This window comes from Sarcophilus harrisii, chromosome 4 (genome assembly GCF_902635505.1).
Source record: "Sarcophilus harrisii chromosome 4, mSarHar1.11, whole genome shotgun sequence".
Lineage (NCBI taxonomy): Eukaryota > Metazoa > Chordata > Mammalia > Dasyuromorphia > Dasyuridae > Sarcophilus > Sarcophilus harrisii.
Window position 1 is genome coordinate 46,244,158 of NC_045429.1, and position 22,285 is coordinate 46,266,442.

The window sequence follows — 22,285 nt, forward strand, 5'->3', positions numbered from 1 at the left end:
AGCCGAGCTCCCCACTGGGCAGATTGGAGGCTAACCCGGGCTGCGTCCTCCTGCTGTGCAGGATCACAACTGCCCCAAGGAAAAGCCCTGTACTGTGGGTTGGGGCTGCGTGCTTGTGCTGAGATCTGTGCCTTTACCCTAGGTTTGAGACTCTCCTCGGAACCTAATTTCTCTCCCAGTCTGCGCAGATCTCCCCCCTGGCCCCGGTACCAACCTTTTTTGGCGAGACTGCAGATTTTCTTCGGCCAGTGAGTTGTTCTACTTCTTATCTTTATGAATTGTAGCAGTCAAGACTATTTTTGAGGCTCGATATAATATTGATAAAGAGGGTAAGAGAAGAGCTTAGAAAGTCGCGTGTGTCTTCTTCGCCATCTTGGCTCCGCCCCCGATGTAAATAAATATAGATAAATCCTTCATTTTTTATTTTTTGACAATGAATGTATCAGATATTATAAGAAATCACAACACATTCATTTAAGTGAAAAAGGAACATAGTAAAGGACATGGGAACAGTCACTATGCCTTCGTTTTACCCTCTAGTAACTCTTCCTAATTTCCATTCCATAGTAAAGCTATATAGGATATATATATATATGTATATATATATATGTGTATATATATATATATATATATATATATATGAAGATCAGTGTAGTTGTTCTCTCAGATTTTACTGTGGCTGCTTCAGACATTTTCGAACATAGGAGAATATAATTACAAAAGCCTACTCAGTGGTATACTGCTCCCAATAGCTTCCCTTTCTAATCCATCCCACTTAAACATGACAAAATAGTCTTCTAAATCAGCAATATTACCATGTTATTCTTCTTATTAAAACTGAAAACTTTTAAAGCTTTTTATGATCTTAATGATAAAATATGAAGACCTCAACTTGGCATTTGGAAACCTTCATGATCTGGTTTAAGCCAGAAGGTACTTCCAGAAGTGTTTCACATTATTTCCCTTCAATTACTCTGTGCTGTGGTAAAACTGTCTTCCAGATTACCCCCCAGCCTCAAAATTTTATTTTGTGTCTTTGTTATCTCTGCATAGTTTGCACCCTTGCATGGAAAATATGCCCTCTTGCCTTAGAATCTTAATATTCTTCAAAATTCATTATAGGAATTAATTCCTACCAGACACATTTAGTGATCTAACCAGGTTTTGGTGTTCACTCTCTCCTTATCTAACTTTTATCTACTTATCTATGTTATTATTTCAGTAATCTCTAATAGTATAAAAACCTCAATGAAAATATTTTTTTAAAAAGTGGAGAAAACCAAACAACAGAGGGGAAGAACTGGAAAAAATAAAAGAAATATTGGACCAAAAAAAGTCAGTCTCTAACTTCTGACAATGTTCAAGATAATGACTTCTTAAGAAAGAAAACAAAACTATCCCTTTAAAAATACTCCTTATTGGTTGTCATGAGATATGCTAAGTTTTTTTTTTTTTTCTGGATAATTAGTCCACATATATGTATTTTAACAAATAGTAGCTAAGAGCTGAAGCCAATTTCTTCTTTCCGTGATCTTTTTCCAAATCTTAAAAAAGTCTTTACAGCTAATACTGGAATAAATGGTTTAATACAAATTATTGAGGGCAGAGCCAAGATGGCAGAGTGTATAGAGATCTTTGAGTTCTTCCTGGCTTCTCTCAAATCAGCATTAGATCAAACCTCTGTATAGATTTTAGAGTGACAGAACCTACAAATATTTGGATTGTAACAATTTTCCAGCAGAAGACATTTGAGAAGAAATTCAGAAAAGATACGTTTAAATTAGGCAAGGGAGAGGCAGCCATGTTTAGGCAGAGTGCAAGAATTTAGGGCAGAATGGCAACCATTCATTTGGGAAATGTACCGAAAGGCTCTTTGCCAAAATACAACAGCATTGACTACTCTGTCTAGGTTATGAAGCCAATAGTCAGCAGACTAGCTGTGAGACATCCAACACAACAACAAAAGACAAAAAGTGAGCCCCTGAACTCCAGCATAAAGGAGGATTTGGTCATGCCCACCTAACACAGGAAGAAAGCCATCAGTGCTGACCCCATAGCAGCATGAATCAACTTTTGCCTATGGAGGAAGTTTGGGGCAATTTTCCTTTTGCTCTAAGAACAAACATCAAGCTTTAAAAATGAGCAAAAAAAAATAAAATAAAAGAGTTCTAACCATAGATTGCTTTTATGGAGACAGAGAAAAATAGAACTCAAGTCCTGAGGACACTTAAGGAAAAATATCTCGAGGGAAAGACCCATCTCACAAGGTTCTCTCCAAAGAATTAAAAAAAAAAAAAAAGAATCTTAGAAGAAAGAAGAAAAATTAGGAAAGGAAATGTGAGTTATAGAAAAAAAGACACAGAAATTGTCTGAAGAAAATCACAACTGATTGAATAGTTTTGGAGTAATAGAAAATAAAAACAACTCCTTAAAAACAGTATTTCTGAAATAGAAAAAAAAAAAAAGTGAACAAAACAACACATTTAAAAGTTCAATTGGCCAAATGCAAAAAGAGATAAAAGGGCTAACTAAAGAAAATAATTCATTAAAAATTATTTGAACAAATGGAAATGAGACATTTAGAATCAGTCAAAGAAAACCTAAAACATGAAAAAAAAAAAAAAAAGAAAATGTAGAATATCTCATTGAAAAAACAACTGAGCTAGAAAATAGATTCAAGAGAGATAATCTAAGAATTATTAGACTCTCTGAAATCCATGATGAAAAAAGAGCTTAGACAACATATTTCAAAAAATCATAATGGCAAATGCTAGTGAAATACCCATTGAAATACCATCCTCCTGAAGGAAACCCCAAAATTAAAACCCCAAGGAATACTGTACCAGAATTTCAGAATTATCAGATAAATGAGAAAATATTGCAAGCAGTCAGAAAAAAAAAAAAAAAAAAAAACACATATCAAGAAGCCACAATCAGGTTTACCCAGGATATAGCAGCTTCCACCTCAAAGGATCAAAGATCCTGGAATATGACATTCATGAAGAAAAAGGAATTTGGACTGTAGCCAAGAATCAAATATGCAGAAAAATTAAACAATATCTTTCAGGGAAAAAGAACATTCAATGAAATAGGGGTTTTTCCATTTATTTTTTATGAAAAGACCAGAACTGAACAGAAAATTTGATCATCAAAATGAACAAAAATGAAAAGAAAAAAAAAAAAAAAGAAAAGAAAAATGAAAGAAAAAAAAACTATCCTTTTTTAGGTTAAAATGTTTACATGCCTATATGGAAAGATGACCTGTTTAGGAATATACTTAAAAGATGTAGGTATAATTTGACTTGACTGTGATGATGTAAAAAAAAAAAAAAAGTTGGAGGTGGGAAAGCAATTGTACTGGAAGAAATAGGAAGGGGAAATAAAATGGGGTAAATTATATCACATAAGCAGGTTAAAAAAGATTTATTACAGTTGAGGGAAAGAAGTGAAGATGATGAGCATTGTGTGAAAGTTAATTTCATTGGATTTGGCTCAAAGAGAAAATATCAGACATATTTAGTTTAATATAGAAACTTACTTCATTCTGCAGCGAAGTAGGAGGAGAAATGAGAAAGGAAAGGTAGAAATAACAGAAGGGAAAACAAAAGTAGGAGAAAGGGATAAGAAATGGGGAGGGGCTGGAAAAGGGGAGGACAGATTGAGGGAGGTGGTGGTCAGAATCAAAACATTTGTAAGAGGGAAAAGAGGGAAATGTGAATGGAATGAATTCTTCCATAAAACAGAAACAGATAACAGAGTGGATTAAAATCCAGATTCCAACAATGTGATGTTTATAAGAAACACATTTAAATCAGAGTGATACATACAGAGTAAATAAAATGCTAGAGCAGAATCTATTATGCCTCAGCTGAAATTATAAAAAAAAAAAAAAGCAAGGGTAGTGACCTTGATATCACATCAAGTAAAAGCAAAAATAAATCTAATTAACAGAGATAAGGAAGGAAACTGCATCTTGATAAAGGGTATCATAAATAATGAAGTAATATCAATATAACATATATGCACCAAGGTATAGCATCCAAGTTCCTAGAGGAGAAAAGTAATAGAGCTGCAAAAAGAAATAGACATCAGAACTATACTAGTGGGGGATCTCAATCTTGTTCTATCAGAACATGATGAAACAAACCATAAAATAAATAAGAAATGAGTTAAAGAGGTAAATACAATTTTAGAAAAGTTAGGTAAGAAAACCTTAGGAGAAAATTGAATGGAGACAGAAAGAAATATACTTTTTTTTTTTCTGAATGGTTCATGGAACTACACAAAAATTGACTATATATTATGGCATAAAAATCTCAAAATCAAATGCAAAAAGTCAGAAATATTAAATTTTTTAGGTATTGATATAATAAAAATTACCTCTAATAAATAGCCAGTAAAAATAGACCAAATATTAATTGAAAAACAAATAATCTGCAATCAATAATTTCATACAAAAGAGTGACAATAATGAGACAACATACAAAAATCTACAGGATGCAGCCAAACCAGTTCTTAGGAGATATTTTATATCTCTAGATGCTTAGTTGCATAAAATAGAGAAAGAGAAGATCCATGAATTGGGCATGCAACTAAAAAAAAAAAAAGCTAGAAAAAAAACAAATTTAAAATCCCCAATTAAATACCAAATTTGAAATTTTGAAAAAAAAAAGATATAAATAAGATTTAATGTAACAAAATAAAGTAATAATCAAAACTGAGAGTTAATTTTATGAGAAAACCAACAAAAAAATACATCTTTTAAGTTGATTAGAAAAAGGAAAGAAATTCAAATTCAAAGTAACAAACATGAAAAGGGTAGAGTTTCTCCCAATGAAGAGGAAATTAGAGCAACATTTAGAAGTTATTTTGCCCAACTGTATGTCAATAAATCTAATAATCTAAGTAAAATGGATGAATACTTACAAAAAACAGAGTGCCCAGGTTAACCAAGGAGGAAATAAATTACATAAATAGTCCAATTTCAGAAAAAAAAAACATAATGAGCAAGCTATTAATAAATTCTCTAAGAAAAAGTCTACAGGGTCAGATGGATTTACATGTTAATTTTATGAAACATTTAAAGAACAATAAAGGACTATGCAAATTATTTGCAAAAATATGGAAAGAAGGAGTCCTACCAAATTCCTTTTATGACAGAGATATGCTTTTGTTATATAAACCAGGTAAGGTCAAAACAGAGAAAAACAAATTATAAATGAATTTCCATTATGAATATCAGTGCAAAAATCTTAAATAAATTATTAGCAAATAAATTATAGTAAGTTATCCCCAGGATAATGCAACATGACTAAGTAAGATTTATATAAAGAAGGTAGGTATGGTTCAATACTAGGAAAACTATTAGCATAATTGACTACATCAATAACCAAATTAACAGAAATCATATGATTATGTCATTAGATGCAGAAAATTTTTTTTACAAAATCCAAGACCCATTACTACTAAAAATACTAGAGCATAGATATAAATGGAGCTTCCATTAAAATGACCAGCAGCACCTATTTAAACCATCAGCAAGCATCATATCTAGTAGAAATAAACTAGAACCATCCCCAGTAAGATCAGGGGTGAAACAAGATTGCCCATTATCACCATTACAATTCAATATTGTATTAGAGATATTAGCCTTAGCAATAAGAGAAGAAAAAAAAATAAAGGACTAAGAGTAGGTAATGAGGAAACCAAATTATCACTCTTTGCAAATGATGTGATGGTATACTTAGAAAATCCTAGATGATCAACTTAAAAAAAAAAAAAAAACTACTAGACATAATTCACAATTTTAGCAAAGTTACAAGAAACAAATCCACACAAATCGTGATTATTTCTATATGTTACCAAGTAAGTCCAGCAACAAGAACTACAAAGACAAACTCCATCTAAATTAACTATAGATAAAAATAAAATATTGGGAATGTGCCTGCCAAGGCAAAGTCAGGAACTATATGAACACAATTACAAAATGCTTTCCATTCAAATAAAGTGAAATCTAATCAATTGGAAGAATATTAAGTGCTCATGGGTAGTGAGCTAATATAATAACATTACAATTCTACTTCAAATAATCTACTTATTCAGAGATAAATCAATCCAACTGTCAAGAAATTACTTTATACAGCTAGAAAAAATAATAAATGTTCATCTGTAAGAACAAAAGGTCAAGAATTTCAGTGAAGGGTGGCCTAGGTGTACCAGACCTAAAAGTATATTATAAAATATCAGTTATGAAAACCATTTGGTATTAGCTAAGAAATAAAGTAGTTGATAAGTGGAGTCGGTTAGCTTCATAAGACACAAAAGTCAAGGATTATAGTAATCTATAATTGATAAATCCCAAGACCCCAGGTTCTGGCATAAGAACTAACTATTTGACAAAACTTTCTGGTAAAATCAGAAATTAGTTTGGCAGAAATGAGGCATTGACCCACACCTAACATCCTATATAAAGATAAGTTTGAAATGGGTTCATGATTTAGACATAAAGAATAATATTATAAGCAAATTGAAGGACAAATTATTCCTCATCTCTCAGATCTGTAGAGAAGGAAGGAATTTGTTGCCAAAGAATAAGTAAAAAACATTATAGAATTCAAAATGGATAATTTTGATTATATTAAGTTAAAAAGTTTTTATTCAAACAAAACCAATGCAGATAAGATTAGAAAGGAAGCATTGAACTTGATAAATTTTTTTATGTTCAAGGGTTCTGATAAAGATCTAATTTCTAAAACATATAAAAAATAGATTCAAATTTTTAAGAATACAAGTCATTCTTCAATTGGTTAAATGGTCCATTGAACAGAGGGGACAGATCCAAGATGGCAGAAAGCAGACATGACTTTCTGTGACCTTTCTGACCTTGTTTCAAACTAACAGCATATTAAGCCTCTCAAATGGTTTTGAAGTCAAAGAATCCACAAATATTTGAAGTACAACACATTTCTAGAAAGTTACTTTGGAAGAACTTCAGAACACACCTTTCCTTTTTTTTTTTTTTTTTTTTTTTTTTAATAATTATAACTTTTTATTGACAGAACCCATGCCTGGGTAATTTTTTACAACATTATCCCTTGCACTCTTTTCTGTTCTGACTTTTCCCCTTCCTCCCTTCATCCCCTCCCCCAGATGGCAAGCAGTCCTATACATGTTAAATATGTCACAGTATATCCTAGATACAATATATTTGTGCAGAATCAAACAGTTCTCTTGTTGCACAGGGAGAATTGGATTCAGAAGGTAAAAATAACCTGGCAAGAAAAACAAAAATGTAAACAGTTTACATTCATTTCCCAGTATTCTTTCTTTGGGTGTAGCTGCTTCTGTCCATCATTGAGCAAATGAAATTGAGTTAGATCATCTCTTTGTCGAAGAAATCTACTTCCATCAGAATACATCCTCATAAAGTATCGTTGTTGAAGTATATAATGATCTCCTAGTTCATTTCACTCAACATCAGTTCATGTAAGTCTCTCCAAGCCTCTCTGTATTCATCCTGCTGGTCATTTCTTACAGAACAATAATATTCCATAACATTCATACACCACAATTTACCCAACCATTCTCCAATTGATGGGCATCCATTCATTTTCCAGTTTCTAGCCACTACAAAGAGGGCTGCCACAGACATTTTGGCACATACAAGTCCCTTTCCATTCTTTAGTATCTCTTTGGGATATAAACCCAGTAGTAGCACTGCTGGATCAAAGGGTATGCACAGTTTGATAACTTTTTGGGCATAATTCCAGATTGTTCTCCAGAATGGTTGGATTCATTCACAATTCCACCAACAATGCATCAGTGTACCAGTTTTCCCGCATCCCCTCTAACATTCATCATTATTATTTCCTGTCATCTTAGTCAATCTTGCAGGTATATAGTGGTATCTCAGAGTTGTCTTAATTTGCATTCTCTAATCAATAATGATTTGGAACACTCTTTCATATGAGTGTAAATAGTTTCATTTCATCATCTGAAAATTGTCTAGAACAGGTCTGTTTCAAATAGGCAGAGGGACTATCTGCTGAGCCCAAACCACAGCACAGGGAGATTGGGGCAAGGAGCTGGGTGAGGATTCAGAGGGTTGCAGCTTCCAGTCACTTGGGAATCTTCTGTGAACTTCTTGGTTACTCTGTGTTGGTTGATTACTGTGTCTTGGGTTACTCAAGCAGGTGGTTTGACAGATTTCCTACAAAGGGCAAATTGTAAAACATTGAGCCCTGGAAGAACTCCAGTCTTAGCCATGATTTCCTGGCACTGAAAGTCAATCAGCAGAACTGCCCCAGGGCAAATTAAAGCAGCTTTCACTCTTTTACATTGAATAGACCTCAAGTCTTAAAAAATGAGTGAAAAAACAAAAATTAAAAAAGGACTCTCATTATAAACAACTTTTTTGGAGAGAGACAACAAACCTCAAATCCTGATGTTTCTAAAGGCAAAGCAATTCCAGAAGAAGCCCCAAAGAGAGACATGAGCTGATCCCCATTTCACAAGGCTTACTTGGAAGATTGCAAAAAGAATCTTAAAAGATAGTTACAAGGAAATGGGGAAATGAAATGAGATCATTGCAAGAACGAATGGGAAAAACATATAATGCCCTACAAAATAGATAAGAAAAAGATACCAATTCGCTGAAAAACAAAATTTGTGAAATGAAAAAAAATGCAATGAACAAAACAATTCAATTAGCTAAATACAAAAGGAATGACAAAAGGTTACTGAAGAAGATAATGCACTAAAATTAGCACTGAACAAATGGAACTGATTGACTCAATAAGATTTCAAGAATCAGTCAAACAAAAAACAAAAAACAAAAAAAAAAGAAAAAATAAGAAAATATGGAATACCTCTTAGGAAAAACAATTGACCTGGAAAATAGATCTAAAATACACAATGCAAGGATTATTGGACTTTCTGAAAGTTGTGATTAACAAAAGAACCTAGAAATTATCTTACAGGAAGTCATAAAGGAAAATACTCCTCATATCTTAGAATCAAAAGGTGAAATAGCGACTGAAAGAATTCACCAATCACTACCTGAAAGAGACCCCAAAATTAAATCCCAAAGAAATATTGTGACTAAATTTCAGAACTATCATACTATAATATCTGCACTAGCTCCCTGGAGGGCCTCAGGATCAGTCAGAGTGAGGATCAATCAAAGTCCTTGACCTTTAGGGGCAGAAGTGAAGGAGGCAGGCAAGCTATCACATGGCTTGCCAAAGATATAACCTGGATTCCAGAGTCTGGAGTCTCCAGCCTCTCTCCTTATCCTGCAGTCAAGTAACCCTGACCTCTCTCCCTCAGCCTTCCAATTTTTGCCTATGATTACTCATCACCAAACATTCAACAAGGGCCAATAATGAGGAGAGCCATCACATTACCATATCATCTAATTATATGCTTATAGAGTCATTATCTCACATTGAATAGATAATTAGCCTTAAGTGCTCTGCTGTCTGATTCAAGCACATCTTTTCAGAATTTCAGCCCTCTACATCACACTAAGCAAAAGATATTGCAAGCAGCCAAAAAGAAACAATTTAAATACTGAGGAGCCACAATTAGGATTACCCAGCACTTAGCAGTTTCCACCTTAAAGGATTAAAGGGCTGGAACCTGACACACACACACACACACACACACACACACACACACACACACACATATATATATATATAATATACACACACATACATATATGTATGTATGTATATGTATATACATACATACATATATACATACATGCAGGTAGATGGATAGAGTACAAGCCCTGAAGTCAGGAAGACCTGAGCTCAAATCTGGCTTCAGACACTTTAACACTTCCTAGCTGTGTGACTCTGGGTCACTTGCCTCAAGGGAAAAAAAAAAGGTTGTAAACAATATATGGAAAATGAAAAGGGATAAATATTAATTTCAGTAAAGTGGCATGGGGAGTTACTAACATATATACAAGCCCTACACACACAATACACAATGCCCTACAAAAGGTTGATTGGCTATTTTCAGAAGTAGTAGTTTCACCTAACTACCTATCTTTAAGCACAGATATGCTAATTAAATATGGCTTTTGAGTTAAATTTTAGACTAAATGTAAATTGAGGTTACCATCCAATTCTATGATTATATGCTTCTAAGGAGGAAAAAAAAATCACTGAAATGACAGATGAAAAAAAAAAGATTGAAGAAAAACCCATTTGCTTTATGAGATATTAAAAGATTTAATAATATCTCTTTGATGGCCCATTATTATCACAAAAGTTTCTGAGTATATAATTTTGGTTGATCACTCCTTTAATGTATTTTACAATATCACTAGCTATATTTTAGAAATAAAGCTGAAGATTGAACCAAAAAAAAAATCATTTACTCTATTAAGTATTCCCCAACTATAAAAAAGTGATGAATTAATGATTCAGTGCTAAGTTCATTGCTTTTTTTTTTTTGATGACTGCATTCCTTTCAAAAACTAATGCTTCTGCTTTCAGCCAAAAACTGAAGATGTCTCTTTTTTACACAGTATTTCTGTCCCACTTTAACTAGAGGTAGGTGCATTATGCATTTATTTTTAGATAGCAACTGGTAAGAACTTTTGGGGGATTAAGAGAGGAAAATGGCATTGGTAAATATGGTTCCTTTCTGGGTTAGAAGGGGGAGATTGTGGAGGCTTTACATTTGAAAGGTCTCTTGTTGGGAGAACAAAGAATTCTTTGAAAAATCAGAGTCTCAAGAATGAAAGGTAAAAGATTCAGTAACTAAAAAACATCATCAAACAATGAAGAATGTCTTTCTCCACATTGCCCAAAAAACAAACAAAAAATATCAAACTCAATAAAAATAAATCATGAAAATAACGTTATTTTCAGGCTTTTTCTTTTATTTTCTTCCTTCCCTGCCTCCTGAACTAATCAAATATTTGAATTAAATGAATGTTAGATTCAATCAAAAGAGTAATAGTATTTTTGAATAAAAATCACCAAAATGAACTGGTATACCCTTTTTTCAGATTATCTGAATTTCAATATTAATTCAATTGCTTAAAAGATTCTTTTGAGATATAAGTGAACATGGGAAGAATGGGATCAAGTGCTTAGAACTATGTGGTTTTGTTAAAAATAAATCAGGATGCTCAGAAACTACATTTAAACAGATTACTTAAACAGCAATTAAACTTCACTCAGGATCAAATTGATGAATGTTTCCTTCATCTATCAATTTAGTCAAAAGATATTGCCAGTCTTCTCTGTGTAAGACAACATGTAATAGTGAACAATCTTAAACTAGTACAATTCCAGAATATTTTGGTTCCAATTCTATTCTTACAAGTTCCAGAATTTCAGTTCACTTAACTAAGTCTTGACTCTTCTATAAAATGAAGATACTAATAACATTTGACTTTAGTTTTGGTATTGAGATGATAGATAAAAAGTGCTTTCTCTATTCAAAAAATGGTAAAAAACATTTGAATTATTATTTTTATTCTTACTTGTTGATTGAGAATTCTACACCCTTAATATCAAGGAGTGTGTAGTTAAAGACAAGTCTTATCATCTGTACTAATTTCAATGTCCATTGATGATTCTAATATTTTCATTTAAAAAAAATCCTTTTAAATGTTATGACTACTTAACTTCATGATTCCTGCTATCTAAAATGAGTTAATTTGTAGTTCCTAAAGTTATTAGAATTTAATTTTAATGTAGTGGAATATTTAAAAGGCCCAAGATAAGCAAAGAGTTTTGTCTGAATTCTAATAATATTACTTAGGAAGTGGATATTCATAAAAAAAAAAAAAAAAAAAACTCATTCAATTCCTCTGAGTCTCGGTTTTATCAGCTATGTAATGGAGAATATTTGTAGTAATTATTGTTTAGTCATTTTAGTCATATCTTATGCTTTATGATTCCATCTGATAGTTTTTAAGCAAAGATACTAGAATTTCCTTTTCCAGATCATCTTGCAAATGAGGAAACTGAAGGAAATAGGGCTAAGTGACTTTTACATAGTTACACAACTAGTGAATATTTTGGGATGAATTTAAACTTAGGTCTTCCTGACTTCAGGCTCAGCACTATATCTACTGTATCAACTAACTCCCTTTAATATCTGTAAAATCTACCTTCTAAAGGAATTGGGAAAATCTAATGAGATAATGGATATTAAAAATATATATGAAATAAGAAAGACCTGAGTACAAATTCAATTTTAGACACATGCTGTGCAACCTTTAGAAAAAGCCATTTAAACTATTTATCTCAGTTCCCACATCTATAAAATGGGAATTACAATAATATCTAATTATCAGGATTAAAGTCAGAATCAAATGTAATAAGACTAGTAAAGAACAGTACAATGGTCAATACATATGTAAAATATATATATTAAGTCATATGTTATCTAAATATATATGATACATAGCATTCATTTTATTGATCATTTCTATTTTCCTCTATTTTTTATTTATCTTTTTCCCAATGATCTGGATAAGTAGTATTTTAATCTCTACTACTTCTTTTAAAAAAGAGTATTATGGTAAGAAATCATAGAGAATTTGCATGTGTATATATACATACACATACAGACAAAAGTTTAAAAACATATGAAATTTATATCCATCCTGTCTCATGAAAATGTCTTCCAAAAAATAACAGAATGTTTCACACATGTAAGATATACAATTCAAATTATTAAATGAAATAATGACTTAGCTAAGTTTTATACCTTTGCATATTTCAAAAAAATGAAAACAACTCTTTAAACATAGTTATGCTCTAATCAAGGAACTTGTTTCTTCTCCAATTATCAATAAATATAATTTCACCCTCAAATATATTATTTAATTTCAAAATAAATTCACATTGCGTATCAAAAGAAGTTGTAGAAACAGTATCAATTTGAATTGATAAAAAGTATTTCATCACCTGGGAGTTCTCAATCTCAATGAAATAGCAGGACCTATTTTTTAAATCTCTATCCCTATGTAAACAAATGATCTTGGGAAAACTATATCCAAAAGATCAAACATGACATCACATGGAAAAATGGACAACCATGATTTCCCAAAAGTGACATATTTTTAAAGCCATGAAAACCCTCTGAATTGATAGAAGATGAACTGGAGAAGATCAAGAATGACACAGAAAATAAGAAGAAGAAGAAATGATACCATTCCAAATAGAATAGTCTGTTAATTTATTTTAATACATGTTAAATATATATTAAATGCAATATATGTAAACATATTAAAACAATTATCTTGCTGCACAAGAAAGATGATATCAAAAAGGAAAGGAAATGAATAAAAAAAAAACCAAAATGAAAATGAATAACAAAAAGAATGAGAATGTTATATTATGATCCACACTCAGTTTCCACAGTCCTCTCTCTGGGGGTAGGATGGCTCTTCTTACCACAAGATCATTGAAACTGGCCTCAATCATTTCATTGTTGGAAAGAATCATGTCCACCAGAACTGATCATTGTATAATATTGTTGTTGTTGTGTACAATGATCTCCTGGTTCTGTTCATTTTACTCAGGATCAGTAAACATAAGTCTCTCCAGATCTCTCTGAAATCATCCTGCTGATCATTTCTTATAGAATAATAATATTCCATAACATTTATATACAATAACATGTTCAGCCATTCTCTGATTGATGGGCATCCACATAGTTTTCAGTTTCTTCACATTACAAATAGGCCTGCTACAAACATTTTTGTACCGGTGGGTCTTTTTCTCTCCTTTAAGATCTCTTTGGGATATAGGACCAATAGAAACACTGCTGGATCAAAGGGTATATACAATTTAATAATTTTTCGAGCATAGTTCCAAATTGCTCTCCAGAATATTGGATCCATTTACAGTTCCGCCAACAATGTATTTGTGTTCCACTTTTCCCATAACCCCTCCCACATTTGTCATTATCTTTTCCTGTCATTTTAGCCAATCTGACAGTGTGTAAGTGGTATCTCAGAGTTGACTTAACTTGCATTTCTGTGATCAAGAGTGATTTAGTGCACCTTCTCTTTCTCTATTTTATGCAAGTAAATATCTAGAGATATAAACTTTCCCCTAATAATTACTTTGGCTGAATCCCACAAATTTTGGTATGATCTCTCATTATTGTCATTCTTTTAAATGAAGTTATTCATTGTGTCTATGATTTGTTATTTTACCCATTTATTCTTTAGGGTTAGATTTTTGAGTTTCCAATTAATTTTAGTCTATTTTCTCCTAACTTCTAATTGCATGTGATATTTATAGCAATGCATTTACTATTTCTGTCTTTCTGTATTTCATGTTGAGGTTTTTGTGCCCTAATAAAATGGTAAATTTTTGAGCAAAACATAAACTCATTCCTGTCTCTCTTCAATTGTCTCCAAAGTTCCATCATACCCAACTTTTCTAACATTCTGTTTACCTTCTTAACTTCTTTCTTCTTTATCTTGTGGTTTGGTTTATCTAATTCTGAGAGCAAAGTTAGGATCCTCGACTAGTAAAGTTTTGCTATTTATTTCTTTTTGCATTTCTCTTAACTTCTCTACTAGAAATTTGGATTCTATAACACTTGGCACATATATGTTTGTTATTGATATCGTTTCATTATTGATGGTACATAGTTTTCTTCCTTATCTCTTTTAATTAGATCTATTTTTTCTTTTGCTTGATCTGGGAGCAAGATCACTAACTCTGCGTTTATTTTTTTTTTTTTTTTTGCTTCACCTGAAATATGATAAATTCTGTTCCAGTCCTTTTCCTTCACTTTGTATGTATAACTCTGATTTAAATGTGCTTCTTGTAAACAATATATTGTAGTGTTCTGGCTTTTAATTCAGTCTGCTATCCATTTCTGTTTTATGGGAGAATTCATCCCATTCACATTTACAGTTAAAATAACTAATTCTGTATTTCCTGCCATCTTATTTAGCCCAAATTATGCTGTTGTTTTTCCTTTCCTCCTTTCCTCCTTCCCAATATTTTGCTTCTGACCACCACCTCCCTCAAACAGTCCTTCCCTTTTAGAGGCCCTTTCCCTTTTTTACACTTTTTTCCCTCCTACTTCTGTTTTCCCTTTTATTAAACTTTCCCTTTCTTTTCCCTTTTCCCCTACCACTTCCCTATAATGTAAGACAAGTTTCTCTGTAATACCAAATGCATCTGGTGTTCTCTCTTTGAGCCAAATCTGATGAGAGTAAATAAGATTGAGGGGCGGAGCCAAGATGGCAGAGAAGACACACGCGGCTTTCTAAGCTCTTCTCTTACCCTCTTTATCAATATTATATCGAGCCTCAAAAATAGTCTTGACTGCTACAATTCGTAAAGATAAGAAGTAGAACAACCACTGGCGAAGAAAATCTGCAGTCTGCCAAAAAGGTTGGTACTGGCCAGGGGGGAGATCTGCAGACTGGGAGAGAAATTAGGTTCCGAGGAGAGTCTCAAACTGAGGGTGAAGGACAGATCTCAGCACAAGTGCAGCCCCAACCGCAGTACGGGCTTCCTTCAGTAGCTGGATCCCACAGGGAGGACGCAGCCCGGGTTAGCCTCCATCTGCGCAGTGGGAGCTGGCTTGGGGCCAAGAGCTTTTCCAGGCCGAGGCATCAGGCAGAGAAGCTGGGCAGAGTTTGTGGTCTACAGTCTGCAGTCAGCTGCACACCACAGTCCCACAAGAGGCTCCGCCTGGGCGGTGACACTTCCCACTTAGTCTCTAGCTAGGGCACGATAATCCACCAGCCCTACTTAAGAGTTTGATAGCTCAGCCACTGCTGAATCCACTTCCTGTTGGGGAAGGGAAAACCTCACCCAGAGACCCACCTCAGAGCTGAAATCGGTTTACATCTTTCCCTGCTCTGCAAAGGAAGCTTAAACCCTTGCCTAGAGACCCCACCCTAAAGGCTTTAAAACATGAATAAAAGATGAAAGAACAATCGACAGCTCTATAGAAAAGAGCAGGTCACAAACCTGAAGAGACCCAAACAGCAAAAATGCATCAGACTGTCCTCCTTTACATAATCCTATAGAAGAGACCATTAAAAGTCTCAAAAGAGAGAGAAGATAAATGGGAAAGGAAAGAGAAGCTTAAAGAGAGCAACAACTTCCTGAAAATACGAATTGAAAAAATAAAGAATTCACAAAAGTAGGATTTTAATTGAAAAGAAAAGAACTCGCAAGAAAGTAGGATCCGTGAATTGAAAAGACAAGAAACGCAAGAAAGTAGGATCTGTGAATTGGAAAAGAAAATAATTCACTAAAAAAAAAAAAATTAGTGAAATGGAAAAATTCAGACCAAAAAATACATTCAAAAACTCAATTGACATATAGAAAGAAGTAAAAAGCTATTGAAGAAAATAATTTTAAAATTAGAACTGAACAAATTGAAACTAATGATTCATTGAGACAGCAAGAATCAGTCAAGCAAAACAAAAAATAACAAACTGGAAAACCACGAATTATCTACTTGCAAAACCACAGACTTGGAAAATAGATCTAGGAGAGATAATGAGATTATTGGACTTCTGAAAACTATGATGAAAAAAAAGAGCCTAGATACTATTTTTACAAGAAATCATCAAAGAGAACTGCCTAGATGTAATAGAATCAGAAGGTAAAATAGGCATTGAAAGAATTCATCGAACACCTTCTGAAAGAAACCCAAAATAAAACCCCAAGGAATATTGTGGCAAAATTTAGAACTATCAGATTAAGGAAAAAATTTCATACAGCCAAAAACCATTTAAATACTGAGGTGCCACAATAAGGTTTCACCCAAGATCTGGCTGCCTCTACATTAAAGGAAAGGGCCTGGAATATGATATTCCGAAAGGCACAAGAACTTGAGATGCAGCCAAGAATAACTACCCAGCTGGAGCATTTTCTTCCAGGGAAGAAGATGGATATTTAATGAAACAAATGAATTCCATTTGTTTCGAAGAAAAACCAGAACTAAACAAAAATTTGATCTCCAAGCATAGAACCCAAGAGATGCAGAAAGGTAAAATAACTCTTGAGAATTGTATTTCTGTTGTGGATATACAAAAAGAATAATGTATAATTTGATTGTACTGATATAACATAAAAGGGAAGTAGATATGGAAAAGGGATGATGGCAGAAAAGGTGGAAGGAGGGATAAAAAGAGGGAAACCACATCCCACAAAGAGGCTAAGGAAACTTATCATATCTGAGGGAATTAGAGAGGGGAGAACATTGTGAATCTTACTCTCATCAGAGTTGGCTCAAGAAAAAATAATTGACATTTGTTTTAGAGAAAATTTCCTGCCTCATTAAAAACGGGGAGAGGAAGGAAAAGAAAAGAGTAATAAGGGAAGGAAGGGGAAAGACTCAAGGGGGGAGGGAGGATAAAAGAGGATAAGTATCGTGAACAAGAGGGGTACATAAGTTTGGAAAGGGGAAGAGGGTTGGGGGAGGCAAGAATAGTAAAGACAATCTGGGGTTATTAGGATGGCAGGAAATAAGATTTAGAATTTAACCATAAATGTAATGGGATGAACTCCCCATAAAGAGGAGGCAGAAGCAGACTGGATCAAAAGTCAGAACCCTACAATATGTTGTTTACAAGAACCACATTTAAAGCAGGGGATGCATATAGAGTAAAAGTAAAGGCTGGAGCAAATCTATTATGCTTCAGGTGAAGGTCAAAAAGAGGGGTAGCCATCCTTATCTCAGATCAAAAAGTAAAATTGATCTAATTAAAAGAGATAAGGAAGGTAACTACATCCTGCTAAAGGGTAGATAAACAAAGAAGCAATATCAATATTAAACATATATGCACCAAGTGGTATGGCACTAACTTCCTAAAGGAGAAGTGAAGAGAGTTAAGAAGAAATAGACAACAAAACTGTAATAGTAGGAGATCTCAACTTTGATCCTCAGAATTAGACAAATCAAACCACAAAACAAATAAGAAAGAAATTAAAGATAAATAGAATATTAGAAAAATTAGGTATGTTGGATCTTTGGAGAAATTGAATGGAGATTGAAGGAATATACTTTCTCCAGCAGTTCATGGAACCTATTCAAAATTGACCATATTAGGACAGAAAGACCTCAAAATTAAATGCAAGAAAGAGAAATAGTAAATGCTTTTCAGATCATGATGCAATAAAACTACATTCAACAAAAGTTAGGGGAAATAGACCAAAAAGTAATTGGAACTAAACAATCTCATCTTAAAAGATTGGTGAAGCAAAATTATAGATACAATTAATAATTTCACTAAGATAATGACAATGATGAGACATCATACCAAAATTTGTGGGATGCAGCCAAAAGGTACGAAGAGGGAATTTTATATCCTTAGAGGCTTACTTGAATAAAACAGGAAAGAAAAGATTAATGAATTGGCTTGCAACTAAAAAAAACTAAAAAAGACCAAATTAAAACCCCAATCAAATACTAAATTGGAAATTCTAAATTAAAAGGAGAAATTAAAATATTGAAGTAAAAAACTATTGAACTAATTAATAAAACTAAGAGTTGGTTCTAAGAAAAGCCAATAAAATAGATGTTTGAAAATCTGATTAGAAAAAGGAGGGAGGAAAAATGAAATTAGTAGTCTTAAATGAAAAGGGAGAACTTTCCACCAAGGAAGAGGAAATTGAGAAATAATAAGGAGTTATTTTGCTCAACTTTATGCCACTAAATTTGATAACCTAAGTGAAATGGATGACTACCCAAAATACAGACTTCCTAGACTAACAGAGGAAGAAGTAAATTGTTGAATAGTCCCATTTCAGAAAAAGAAAAGAACAGGCAATTAAACAACCCAAGAAAAATCCCCAGGACCAGATAGATTTAATGTGAATTTTTACCAAACATTTAAAGAACAATTGGCCCCAATGCTATATAAATTATTTGATAAAATAGGAATGAAGGAGTCCTACCAAATTCCTTCTATACATAGGACATTAATGATACCCAAACCAGGTAGGCTGAAAAAGAGAAAGAAAATTATAGACCAATCTCCCTTTAATGAATATTGATGCTAAATCCAAATAAGATATTAAAAAGACAAGAAAATCATTCCAGATAATACATATGATCAAGAGGATTTATACCAGGAATGCAGGGCTGGTTCAATATTAGGAAAACTATCAAATAATTGGCCATGTTAATAACCAAATTAAAAATCCATATGATCATCTCAATAGATGCAGAAAGCATTTGATAAAATCCAACATCCATTCCTATTAAAACACTTGAGAGTATAGGAATAAAATGGACTTTTCCAAAATAATAGCAGCATCTATTTAAAACCATCAGTAAGCATCATATGTATGGAGACAAACTGCAACCATTCATAAGATCTGAGGAAACAAGGTTGCCCACTATCACCGTTCCTGTTTAATATTGTATTAGAAACGCTATATAGCAATAAGAGCTGAGAAAGAGATTAAAGGAATAAGAATAGGAATGAGGAAGCCAAATTATCTCTTTGCTGATAACATGATGGTATACTTAGAGAACCCCAGAGATTCTGCTAAAAAGTTATTGAAATAATCCAAACTTTTAAAGTTGTTGGTTATAAAATAAACCCACATAAGTCATCAGATTCTTATATATCATACTAAACCAACAGTCAGAGTTACAAAGAGAAATTCCATTTAAAGTAACTATGATAATATAAAATATTTAGGAATCTATCTCCAAGGAAAATCAGAAACTTTATGAGCAAAATTACAGACTACTTTTCACACAAATTAAGTCTGATCTAACCAATTGGAAAATATTAAATGCTTTTGGATAGGCAAGAATATAATAAAGATGACAATATTACCTAAACTAATCTATTTATTTAGCGCTATACCAATCAGATTAAAACTATTTTAATGACCTAGAAAAATAACACCAAAGTTCATATGGAAAACAAAAGGTCAAGAATTTCAAGGGAATTAATGAAAAATCAAATGATGGTGGCTTAGCTTACCAGATCTAAAATTATATTATAGAGCAGCAGTTACCAAAACTATTTTATTGGCTAAGGAATAGATTAGTTGATCAGTGGAATAGATTAGGTTCAAAGGAAAACAGTCAACAAATATAGCAACCTAGTCTGATAAACCCAAAGATCCCAGCTTTGGGATAAGAAATTACTGTTTGTTAAAAATTGGGAAAAATTGAAACCAATACAGAAACTAGATTGATCCATACTCTAACGCGTACACCAAGATAAGGTCAAAATGGGTTCATGGACCTAGGATAAAGAATGAAATTATTAATAAATTAGAGGAACATGATAGTTTACCCTCAGACCTGTGGAAGGGAAGGTCTTTAGACCAAAGAGAACTAGAGATCATTATGATCACAAAATAGAAAATTTCGATTATACCTAAACTGAAAAGTTTTTGGCCAAACAAAACTAATGCAGACAAGATTAGAAGGGAAGCAATAAACTGGGAAAATATTTTTACAGTCAAAGGTTCTGATAAAGGCCTCATTTCCAAAATATATAGAGAATTAACTAATTTATAAAAAATCAAGCCATTCTCCAATTGAAAAATGGTCAAAGATATGAACAGACAATTCTCAGATGAGGAAATTGAAACTATTTCTAGTCATATGAAAAGATGCTCCAAGTCATTATTAATCAGAGAAATGCAAATTAAGACAACTCTAAGATATACCACACCTGTCAGATTTAAGATGACAGGAAAAAAATGATGATTGTTGAGGGATTGGGAAAACTGGGACATTGATGCATTGTTTGTGGAGTTGTGAACGAATCCAACCATTTTGGAGAGTAGTTTGATCTATGCTCAAAAGTTATCAAACTGTGCATACCCTTTGATCCAGCAGTGTTACTACTGGATTATATCCCAAAGAGATTATAAAGAAGGGAAAGGACATGTGCACGAATGTTTGTGCAGCCCTTTGTAGTGGCTAGAAACTGGAAACTGAATGGATGTCCATCAGTTGGAGAATGGCTGAATAAATTGTGGTATATGAAAATTATGGAATATTTCTGTTCTGTAAGAAATGACCAACAGGATGATTTCAGAAAGGCCTGGAGAGACTTACACGAACTGATGCTGAGGAAATGAGCAGGACCAGGAGATTATTATATACTTCAACAATACTAGATGATGACCAGTTCTGATGGATCAGGCCATCCTCAGCAACGAGATCAACCAAATCATTTCTAATGGAGCAGTAATGAACTGAACTAGCTATGCCCAGAAAAAGAACTCTGGGAGATGACTAAAAACCATTACATTGAATTCCCAATCCCTATATTTATGCACACCTGCATTTTTGATTTCCATCACAAGCTAATCGTACAATAATTCAGAGTCTGATTCTTTTTGTACAGCAAAATAATGTTTTGGTCATGTATACTTATTGTGTAAGTTATATTTTAATATATTTAACATCTACTGGTCATCCTGCCATTTAGGGGAGGGGGTGGGGGGGGTAAGAGGTGAAAAATTGGAACAAGAGGTTTGGCAATTGTTAATGCTGTAAAGTTACCCATGTATATATCCTGTAAATAAAAGGCTATTAAATAAAAAAAAAAAGAGAGATAAATAAGATTCACACAATGCTCATCCTCCCCCCTTATTTCCTTCAATTATAATAGGTCTTTGTCTCTTTGTAAGACGTAATTTTCCTTAAAATACAAAAGTTAAGCAACTTGTCCAAAGTCACATAATTAGTAAAGTTTACAAGCAGAATTTGAAAACCTGGATCATCTTCACTTCAAACAAAGAACTCTAGATTCATTATGACACACATATGGGCTCCACTATATCACTGACATATAAATTTATAAATTTAGAGGTCTAACATACTCCAGAGATTAGGAGACGCCTATTGTGGGCTTTCTCTGAGAAGAAGAAATCCCATATTCTCTGTGTAGTTGTATATATGCATATTTACAAATGAAAATTAAAGAAATCATTTAAAGCATGATGTTTTAAAGAATGTGCAGGCAGATTAATTTTTATTCATCACTTTGTAATATTTAGGTTCACCTTGTGAGCATAACACCTTCCTATTTCCTAAAATGTTTGATACTCTTTCCTGCCTTGGGTTCTGATGTCATTCCCTCCAAATTCTATTTCTTTTGCTCTGGTGACAATTCTTTCTCCACCGTTGACTCTTTCTCCTCATTTTAGTATACACTTATCATATGTGCTCCTCAAGGTACCAACCTGGCCTTCCCTTTTTCTCTGCATTCTTGTTTGTCAATCTCCCATGTGTCAGCAATTAGTTCAGTGACTATCATTATGCATATGTCTTCCCAAGTCAT